This window comes from Sitophilus oryzae, unplaced genomic scaffold, assembly GCF_002938485.1.
Source record: "Sitophilus oryzae breed Bouriz unplaced genomic scaffold, Soryzae_2.0 scaffold_1430_pilon_pilon, whole genome shotgun sequence".
NCBI lineage: Eukaryota > Metazoa > Arthropoda > Insecta > Coleoptera > Curculionidae > Sitophilus > Sitophilus oryzae.
In genome coordinates, this window is record NW_022146094.1 from 268,575 (window position 1) to 277,195 (window position 8,621).

At 31.6% G+C, this 8,621-nt stretch overlaps 1 protein-coding gene across 3 annotated transcripts in view; it reads left to right on the forward strand.

Annotated features, from left to right (window-relative positions):
• The window catches only part of LOC115876248 (zinc finger protein chinmo-like), a 111,705-nt gene that overhangs the window by 75,294 nt on the left and 27,790 nt on the right, over positions 1-8,621 (forward strand). The gene's annotated exons all lie outside the window — the stretch shown is intronic.

An 8,621-nucleotide genomic window follows, 5' to 3' on the forward strand; every position in this document is an offset into this window, starting at 1 on the left:
TGCAAGACTCTTGCAGGTCTTGCACTTATTTAGATTTTTAGTAGTGGCACTTTCTCCATAGAAAATCTTTAAATTAATAGTATTTTATGTAATTTGATGAAAATGGAACTTTAAAGAAAGAAACAATGATTGAATATACCGGGTGTTTTTCAAAAGTGGCTCACTTCTGTAACTTTCTATTGTTTTCAGACAAAAAAAAAGAGATTTGGTATGTTAGTATACACACGACACGACATAAAACTAACTACAAGTTTTGATTACATTATTCGACAGAAAATGACATATCATATGTCAATTTTTGACATTTTCGCATATGGTTTATTTCAAATTGTAATATGCGGTTCATAACGACAATTTGACTCGAAATACCATGAGTGTAATACCAAATTATTCGTCAAAAAATGCTTTTTCCAAATATGCTAATGAGCCATCCTTGTTTCGTTTGAAAAAATTGAGATATGATTAAAAATACGATTTGGGCCTGAACTTTTAACCTGTCAGGACAAGACACGAAAAACATTAGATGATCAAATCTATTTTTTCAAGGCTCCTTGATTAAAAATTAGTGTTTTTAACGCAGCCATGGCACTCTAGATTGAATTTTAAAATTCGATTTGTTTTTAAGCATAATATGTCGTTCTATTTAGAGTGTTATTTTTTATCGAATAAAGTAAAAATATACCGAGGGTGCCATTTAAAAATCAAAATTTGTAGTCATTTCCGGTGAAACAGGAAATGACTGAAAACAATTGAATACGTCAATAAATCCTAATTTATGTCATATACTAGCATACCAAATCTCGTTTTGTTATCTGAAAAAATAAAAAAGTTATAGGGGTGAGCCACTTTTGAGACGCACCCGGTATATAATACTCCTAAAACTCACAAAGCCGTTTAGTTTTTCTTTGGTTGCAAATATTTCTTCCAAAACCTTAAAGAACCTTTTTGTTTTTAGACATAAAATCAACGAAGTTTTGAATAACTCAACTTGAGAAATACCTTTTCAAAGTTTTAAAATATTTCAAATAAATTAAACAAAGAATTTGTATAGAACAATTAAAAAAGACTTATTGTTTAGCAGTTCAGAAATGTATTATACAATTTGATAAAAAAATTGTTAGATATTATATTTAAGTAATATCTTTGCAAAATGACGCATTCATTAATTCAAGGAAGATTTATTCTAGATTTTTTTTCCGTTTATGCACTTAAAAAAAATTGGGGGGCTTCATTTTCGATAGCTGATAAAAAAAACATGTAATTCTAATCTAATCTTTCAATGTAATAATAGGTAGAGTTTTTTTTATAAATAAATACTTTAAAGATTTCTATCCTTGAAATGATTAGAGTCATATTATACAGTTAAAACCAATGGAAGAATATATACGTATGTAGCAACAAAATACAGTTTAAAATGATTATTTTCCAGCAAAATATATTATTTGTTAATGCAAAATAAAATTATTTTTTTCAAATGAAGTACATACATCTATTTGGTAGGTTGTTTCATTTTGTCGAGTTTGGTTTTCAATTATTGGTAATATTTCCTAATATCATGGTACCATCTTAGGTTTAGCCTTCTTCTAATGTCCTTAATGTCAAGTGTACCGCCAATTGCCAGTTGAAGAATTTGATTCTGTGGATGACGTCTATTACCTCGGTCTTTCGTTGTATCCACTCTATTCTTTTCACGGTTTTTCTTGGTTATTCCCAGCATAATTTCGTTCCATTGAGCGTTGTGCGACCTGTAGATTCCTTATAATGTCCGTTTTAAGTGTCCATGCATAGGTCATGACTGGTAGTACACATTGGTCGAATGTTTTCTTCTTTAGATGGTGTGGCATTCTAGAATTAAATATGATTGAGTTTCTTCCATAAGTACTCCATGCTAACTTAATTCTGATTGATTTCTGGTAGTAGAGATCCCTAGCTGTGTATTAGTTGTCCCAAATATTCTTCTTCTATTTCCAGTGTTCTGATATTTATTAGAATGTCTTTTCTGTCTACTAGTTTGTTGTTTTTTTGCTAAATTCATTTAGTGACCTACTTTATTGTTAGCTGTATTTAGTTCGTTAATTTGTTCTTGTAGTTCTTTAGGACTGTTGTCAATTAAGACTCCGTCATCAGCGAATCTTAGATGGTTAAGATATTCTCTACCTATTTTTGATCCTTTGTTGGTCCAGTTTATAGTTATTTTTTATACAAGACGATAATTGGCGAGTGAATTAGTTTCGGGAGACGATAATGCAATTTTATCGTCGTGTATAAAGCAATATTTTTTTTTCATAGCGAGTTACGTTTTAAAAAATATTCAGAAATTATTATTTCAAGGAATTTATTACTAGTAGAAAAAATATTTTGCTGGGTTGGCGTTGGTTTCTATGTAATTTGTCAAATAAATAAAGCTGTCTCTTTAGTTGTCAGTTTTGAGTCAATATTTTTTAATTCCCTTTCGTGTCGATTGCTGATTGAATTGGAACCAAAAATGGCTCAAAACGAAATAAGTAAATTACCAACAGATATTCAGGCTGAGGCGACAAACACCATATCCTAACTACTTCCATTTAAATCTCGAATAACTTATGAAAAGGAATACAAAATTTTTCAAAAATGGAAGCAATTAAAAAACGTGCGAGAAGAAATAAAGTTTTTAACCTATCCTCGCTGTTAAAGTACTATTTTATCTACTAATTTTGATAGATTTAAGGCAATTTTAACAGTTGTTGCTATGGAAAAAAAGAAATTATTGAAAGTTATATAGATATTATTAAAAATTGACAGAAATAACCGTTTGTCTATTTTAAAACGAACAAAAAAAAGTATGGTTATAATTTATTATTCTCCAGTTTGACGTACAAATTAAAAATTCAAATTTGGCTGTCGGTTTCCGCATTCGATAATGCGTTTCGGTAAGCGGTCGTTTTTGTGAATTGCCGCGAATATCGGGTTTACTTAAGCGTTGCGTCTGAACGCAGTTGGCCATGCGCGTGGCCTTTCGAGCAAGGCCACCACGCCAGTCTTATGTTATTATTGCTTAATTACAAAATAGAAACGAATTTAGATTTGGCCAGGACCGGGCGCACCAAAAATTCTATTCGAATTGGTTGTCTTTGTTCTTTAATTTCAACCACATATAGATTCATCTACATTATATTCACTGACATTCTACAACAACGGCGACTGCAGATTCTGTGGGGAAAATGGGGAAACACCTGAACATTTTCTGAACGAAGAAAAATATATTTTTTTTACCACAAAAACTTTAATCGCCGTGTATATGATATAGAAGAAAAAACTCTTTTATTGTCGAAGGGCGTTGACCTTTGGCTCAAAATTCAAAGGCGAATCATTGTTGGCAGGTTTGCAATTTTTTTTCTAACCATAGTGTGTGTTAGGTCATCGAAAAAAAATCTATCTCGATCCCAAACTTGTCGGGCTAGTTTGCGTCAAAACAGTGGCATTCGGTCGGTAATAAATATATTCCGGGCCGAAATGTCGACCAAAAAGCCAGGAAAAGATCGACAAAATGTTATACGGGGTGAAAAAAAAATAAGTCTGAAAAAATTCATTAAATAATTCGGAGGAATTTGAAGGATATGTTTGGAAAAGTGTAGTTTGTAGTTTGAAATGTTGAAAAAGTAATAAATTAAAAATTAATAAATATTTTGACTCACTTTCACATGATAAATATTTTGACTCACAACACGTGAACTGCTCACAAATACACGTCGTGTCACTACGTATTTCTAAGCCGTAGGCTGTGTCTCGCTGACTCATGTGTCACAGCCTTCAATTTTTACTCCCGGTGCGCGTCGTTACCACTTTTCGTCTCGCTAGCTCGTGTGTCACGTCCTTCAATTTTTACTCCTAGTGCACGTCGTTACCACTTTCCGTCTCGCTATCTCGTGTGTCACAGCGTTCGATTTTTACTCCCAGTGCGCGTCGTTACCTCTTTTCGTCTCGCTAGCTCGTGTGTCACGGCCTTCAATTTTTACTCCCAGTGCGCGTCGTTACCACTTTTCGTCTCGCTAGCTCGTGTGTCACGGCCTTCAATTTTTACTCCCAGTGCGCGTCGTTACCACTTTTCGTCTCGCCAGCTGATGTGTCACGGCCTTCAATTTTTACTCCCAGCGTGGACATGGATCGTAACATTTATTTTTATTTTTAAATGTCATTTGTGATTGTTTTTTGTACTTATTCATTGACACCCTGTATATTCCTGCGACGTCAATCGAATAGCCAGGATAAAAAAATAGAAAAAATGTTATATAATTGGGATACGAGTATCTAGAAAAACATTTGTATTAGTCATGCATGAATAAAAAGATCATTAACACTGATTTTAGTTTGTATTTTTCGTAAAAAATAATTTTAATTTATTTAAATAAGTATTTTTATTACTTTTCTTGCAAACTTTTTCTGCATACCCTGTACACATGTAAATTCTAACATCCTTTGTTCCTGCCAAGCAGGATTATACGCAGTAAAAAACGCAATTGAACGTTCCTTCGCTCGTACTGCAATTTGGAGCTTTTAGTTGAAATCTTTCCTATTGTTCTATTATGTCCTGAACCGGCTCCTGCAAAATCTAAAGGGGGCAGAGCCAGTTTTTTTAAAGCAGGCAAGCACGGGGAGCCCGAAGACGCGTATTGTCCCATGTGAATGGTCTGCACAGTGAAAATTCACAGGAATTTAGGGAGTTGAGCGGAGAATAAAAGAGGGACTTAGTAAGAGATTTTCTTGGAGACGTTGATATTCAACCACGTTGGATTATGGCTATAAGCCTCTAATATACAATTTTTGACGTAAACATACTTTAATGTAACTTGACGCGAATCCAAGAATGTAATTAGGTACTAATTATTAACCTAGCAGTTGGGAGTTGGAACTTTTGGGGTTACAACAGCAAAATAAGTCACTAATTCACCACAATACGCTTTACGCTTTTTCATCTGCTAATGATGCTAACATGGTTAGCGAAGGCCTTCGTGTGCCTTTACCTAGACTAACTAGGAAGTCCTTAGCAATCAATAAAATAAATCGACTATTTAAGTTCTACTACTAAAAATAGTAACACCCTGTGTATTATTTGTATTCCGGATGTTTGATTTTTGAATCTCATTGTTAATCCCCATAGTTAAAATATTTTTTTAACAAAATTTACTCATATTGCTGTAGTTTCAAAATCAGGATGATATTTTCTTGAGAGATAATTAAATGAAATTCATAGAGAATTAATTATTAATTTCTATTGTCGATAAATCGAAGGATCGATTATTAATAACAATAAAAAAAGTCTTATTAAATATTAAATATTAAACCGTTTTGTCGATTGATTTTTCTTTCACTATCCTTGGTTTATAATTTATAAAAACGATTTTTTGGTTGAAGCATAAGAAGTGGTATCAATGCAAATAATGACTATAAGAATGATCTTGTCGTTATACAAGGCGAGTCTTAAATAAAGATTACAGTATTTTTTAGGGATAGTATATTTAGATCCTAGAAAAAAAAAAAAAAAAAAAAAAAAAATTTGCAATTTTTTCATTTTTTTTTTTTTTTAATTATTATATTTGTGTGAATTTTATAATATATTAATGCATTAAATAGATAAAAACAACGCCTATGATAAAAAAACTAATAAAAGATATTTTTAGATAACGTAAGTGCTCCAAAATAAACATAGTTTGATGTATGAAAGATGTATTTTAATTGTCTATTGTTATAGTTTTGGCGAATAAAAATCCAATCAATTGCAGTTACTATTGTCTTTTTTTATTTGTCATAAAATTTAAGAGAAAAATGGATAAAATATATAGGGTGAACAATTTGAAACGTAGTTCTTTAAGATCTCTTTGAAAAAATGGCTACTGGCAGGAGAAGATGTCAAATATATATATCAAAGGGGCTTGAAAGGGAGAACAACTCACTTCACCCATTTTAGAACCACCCCATATTTTTCTAGAACCCTACCATGGGAAGTTAATCACCGTGGCTCTAAGTATCTATTCTGTCTATCTTTCTTGAGTTATAACTCATTTACAGCTTCAGGGCTTTGACAAAGCCAGTATCTGAACAGTTTTACATAGGTTTGTTCTCCATCTCTGATGGAGTCATTACCAAAGTTTATGGCCACGAATGTTTGTCGACTCAGCGTACTCAGTGATAAGGTATTCTGGTGTTTCCCAATTTTCCCTCACAGAATCTACATTCGACGATTGTTTCTTCATTGAGGAGATGAATGTAACAGCAGTAGTCTCTGTATGTAACAGCAGTAGTCCTACTACGCAGTACATCATAGGATAAGCTAAAAAATAACGTCAAACTTGCTGTATACTATGTGTATACTGAAACAAGCGATTTAATTTCGGCGCATATCAAGTGGAAAAGTTGATGCAATCTTAAAAACATCCATCAAATGTAAATACGCTGCATATATATCTAGTTTTTTTTATTTTTTAGTTTAATTTATTTATTACGGTTAAAAATATTTTCCAATATCGTTGACCTATGTTTTTTTACAATAATCAAATAATAATCTGAATCGGGGACGAATAAAAAATACCCAAACCAAAAAAAACAAATATTTTCTTTTTTTTTTTTTTTTTTTAATTTTATTTTCATTGTGTTTTATGGGGTTTCTTGTTTATAAGTAGAGATACAAGATGCGGACATTAAGGTAAGCGCGTCGCATTTGTTCGCACCGGATGCAACGGACGCATCAGACGAATCACAATATACTTATTATCATCGCATATTATATTCGGGTTTTCTTCCCGCATTTTCATTTTAGTGCAATCCTCGAAGCGGGCTAATACAAAACTTCTGTTTTCATTCCTTTAAAATTTAAAATAAGGTATTTCCTATTTTTTTTTTAATTTTTTAATTCAAAATCAAACAAAATTTTTAACAGATGTTTTTTTCTCAAAATGTAAAGAATAAAAAGTTTCCCTCTTCTTCTAAGGCACTCGACGACATGCTGTATAAAACAGTTTTTGAATTGAATTTTAAAAGCCATTATTACAAAAAAGGTATGGCTCCCTCTGTGAATAAAGTAGAATAAAATTTAAAGAAAATATATGATATACTTCATAATATCTACAAAATTTAAAAATTACTATTCTTTTGTATTGCATCCATTTTAGTCATACCAAAGCTCAATAAAATTCTATCTAATTGATATGACAAACAAATAGGTTTTACCACTTGTAAAATTTATAAATGCTTCAAATGTAATTTTTCCGTTTATACAAAGTTATTTTGTTTATCACTAGAAACTGCGAAATTTTGTCGGTAATCTGTGATGACGACACGCAAAATGATGCACAATGCACTTTCGAGATACGCTTTTCTCTATTACTATCAATATTTTTCGTAGTTTAAGCATTATTTGTTGCAAATATCGCAATAATTGTCCGTTTGTATAAATATAATCGATCAGTCTTTTGTTTATTTAGTTCTGAAGCGAGAATTAGACGATTCTAGTCCACTAAAAGTAATTTTGACATTTTTTAGAAAACTAAATTTATTTTTAGTGATTACTTAAAATAAATAACATGCTTATCAAAATTAACAATAACAAGGGTAAGCACATTTTTTTTTCTAGAAATAATTATAAACTTTTTTAAATCAGTTACTGAGACTGTTTCAAACTGCATCCATGCTATACAGGGTCCAGCAAATTCAGGATATTGGCAAATTAATAAAAATATATCTACATTTTCAGTAACTTTCTTAAAGAAAATATTAAAAATGCAAGGAACTGTCCTGTAATCAAAACTATATTAGGTATTTACTTTAAATGGGTTATTGTACTTACTTTGCTATAAATATGGTAATTGTAAATCAAACAGGATGTTCCAAATTCTACGCTAAACTTTCTAAAATTTTTCTTCGTTTTTTTTTTTAAACGGAACTCCTGTATATTATTTTTTCAATAGATGGAGGATTAAAATTAGTATTTTTTATATTTAGAGATATTTCTAAATTTTAACTTAGTTCTTTAATATTGGCGGTTTTAGAGATTGTATGGCATATTCCACAGTAAATTTTCATCAAAGCCACCCCAATCATATTTTTTTTTCTCGTATTTTACCAGGTGAAAGAGCCATTTGAAATAATGCAAGTATTTGGATTATGCAAAGTGATCTGAAGGAAGCCAAAATGGAATAATATACAAGGTGTTCCATGCAAAAAAAATCATCCCCATCCAGTCAGTCCACTTTTTGAGCCACCCTATAGAAGTTATAATATTTTGAAAATATTTTCCTGAAATACATCCTCATTACATACTTTAGGTTTGAACCTCGACAAAGATTCTCAAGAGTTTTTATTCTAGGGGCTACAGATGCCTGACGCACTATTGCCGAACCCTGTATACAGGACGATAAAAAAATATCTAATTAGTTTTATATCTTTTCTGCTTTTCTTGTTTTTCCCTGTTCACAAGAGATATAGATAGACAGTTTATTGATTCGTTTTTTTTGTTTCCAGCTCATCACATGGCTTCAATCTGGATTCGAAATGGACTCTCAACACCAACAGTTCTGCCTGAAATGGAATAACTTCGGCACAAACTTGGCAACGTCGTTCAGCAACCAACCCAATACGTAGCCCCTGCA